Consider the following 2562-nt stretch of genomic DNA (forward strand, 5'->3'; position numbering starts at 1 on the left):
ATATATATAACCCACATTAAACATTGGGTTACTAAGCCCATATCTATAATTTAGGTTGTAATACTGGGAGGGTCCAGCAGAGGGCGCTCAGTTTTTGCCGAGTTGAATTTAACCAACGTGGTTTGGTCATTCTTCCTTATACTCTGAGGCATGCTATTTACATGTGCACTGACCGACCAAACTGTGGGCCTTACAACCTGTCTATGAGTGACAGCAGAGACCACTCATTGAGAAATATCTGTAAATCCCAGTGAGAGATCGAGGTGACGCTTGTTGGATAATATCAGTGGAAATCCCGATTGGTTTTATAGTGACTCTGGATTCTTTGATCATGATACAGATAAGAATCCATACACAACACTGCCCAGGGTAGCAACATTGCTCAAGAACTGAACTTGTTTATTTTTTTCATAAAAAAAGAGCTCTCTTTAATTTTTGCTTGTATTTTATTTTTCTACATTTGTAAATAGGTTGTTTTTTTTATTGTTGTGGGAAGCAATAAAATAATCAGTTCAGTATTCAGTTGGTCTGACATCATCATTCTCCTGGTGGATATATATATATATATATATTAGTGCTTTAACAGACTACTCGAGTAGTATACACATCGATTCCTAGGACACCAACCGAGGTTTTTAATTTCACGTCGAGTATTCGTGGTGATGTCATTACGCTGCCGTTACGTCATCGCGTCACGTGATCCGCACCGGGCGCGGGCTACAAAATGGATTCCTCCAAGCAGACGGATGGAGCGGAGCAGGCCCAGTCTTGATAAACAGGTAGAAATGTATCAATAGTCTGAAAATATTTCACTAAAGATGAATCTTCCGGTTCAACTACCGTAAGGAAACAGAAAATGAATCAACTTCCTGACTGTTTGGAGCTCGTTGTGAACCGGTGTTGCACCATATTCTGTGACCACCGTATATTGTGACCGTAGGGGGCGGTGTTACATGCACTGTTGCAGGTCACAGAATATGGTGCAACACCGGGTCCAGTGACCGAACCAGAACCAGCTTCCTCTGACCTTGTTTCACAGACAAAAAGCAAAAAATATTAATCTCTAAACCTATAAAAAATCTATAAACATATTAATCTCTAAAACTAAAACTAATGCACACCACAGCTGGTGGTGGTGCGGGGTGGTCGACCCCCCACTGGTTTTAGTTTTGTTTTTGACGTGCCACGTTTCTTCACTTTTGCAGTTTAATAATAAAAACTAATAGTTTAGTTTTTCCTGTGACTTATTTGCAGTATGATAAATGGTAGGAGCATAAAATACACTCCCAATGTTTTGTTGATCTTTTTTTTTGTAAATAATGACCTTTTTTGCGGTTTTATTTATTTTATTTATTTTTTTTTTGTATCTTTAGATCCTATGATGTCATCAAGTATTCGAGTTCTACTGGAGTTTTTATATATATATATATATATATATATATATTTATATACACACATATATATATATATATTTATTTATATATGAATACTAAAATAAATATAACGTTCCTACTTCATGGTTTTTCACCCATCACAACAGTGTCTGGAACGTAACTGAGGGACTACTGTATACCGTCTGAGCACCATCAAACTGGTTGACCCACTATGTGAAGGAGCTACAGTGGGGAGAACAAGTATTTGATAGACTGTTGATTTTTCATGTTTTCCCACTTGCAAAGCTTGTAGATGACTGTATTTTTTATCATAGGTACTCTTCAACTGTGAGTGATGGAATCTAAAACAAAAATCCAGAAAAATACAATGTATGATTTTTAAATAATTAATTTCCATTTTATTGTGTGAAATAAGTATTTTATACACCAGAAAAATGAAACTTAATATTTGGTACAGAAACCTTTGTTTGCAATTACAGAGATCAGACGTTTCCTGTAGTTCTTGACCAGGTTTGCACACACTGCAGCCGGGATTTTGGCCCACTCCTCCATACAGATCTCCTCCAGAGCCTTCAGGTTTCGGGGCTGTCGCTGGGCCACACGGACTTTAAGCTCCCTCCAAAGATTTTCTATGGGATTCAGGTCTGGAGACTGGCTAGGCCACTCCAGGACCTTAAGATGTTTCCTACGGAGCCACTCTTTAGTTGCCCTGGCTGTGTGTTTTGGGTCGTTATCATGCTGGAAGACCCAGCCACGACCCATCTTCAGTGCTCTTACTGAGGGAAGGAGGTTGTTGGCCAAAATCTCACGATACATGGCCCCATCCATCCTTCCCACAATATGGTGCAGTCGTCCTGTCCCCTTTGCAGAAAAGCATCCCCAAAGAATGATGTTTCCACCGCCATGCTTCACGGTTGGGATGGTGTTCTTGGGGTTGTACTCTTCATTCTTCTTCCTCCAAACATGACGAGTGGAGTTTAAACCAAAAAGTTCTATTTTTGTCTCATCAGACCACATGACCTTCTCCCATTCCTCCTCTGGATCATTCAGATGGTCATTTGCAAACTTCAGACGGGCTTTGACATGCGTTGGCTTGAGGAAGGGCACCTTGCGTGCACTGCAGGATTTTAATCCTTGACGGCGTAGAGTGTTACTGATTGTTTTCTTT

The 2562-nt window shown here is 39.9% G+C and overlaps 1 protein-coding gene across 1 annotated transcript in view; it reads right to left on the reverse strand.

Annotated features, from left to right (window-relative positions):
* Positions 1–2562, reverse strand: part of nup133 (nucleoporin 133) — a gene marked incomplete in the record, with an annotated part of 43074 nt that overhangs the window by 24234 nt on the left and 16278 nt on the right.

This window comes from Nematolebias whitei, chromosome 16 (assembly GCF_014905685.2).
Source record: "Nematolebias whitei isolate Nwh7 chromosome 16, NemWhi1, whole genome shotgun sequence".
NCBI classification, from domain to species: domain Eukaryota; kingdom Metazoa; phylum Chordata; class Actinopteri; order Cyprinodontiformes; family Rivulidae; genus Nematolebias; species Nematolebias whitei.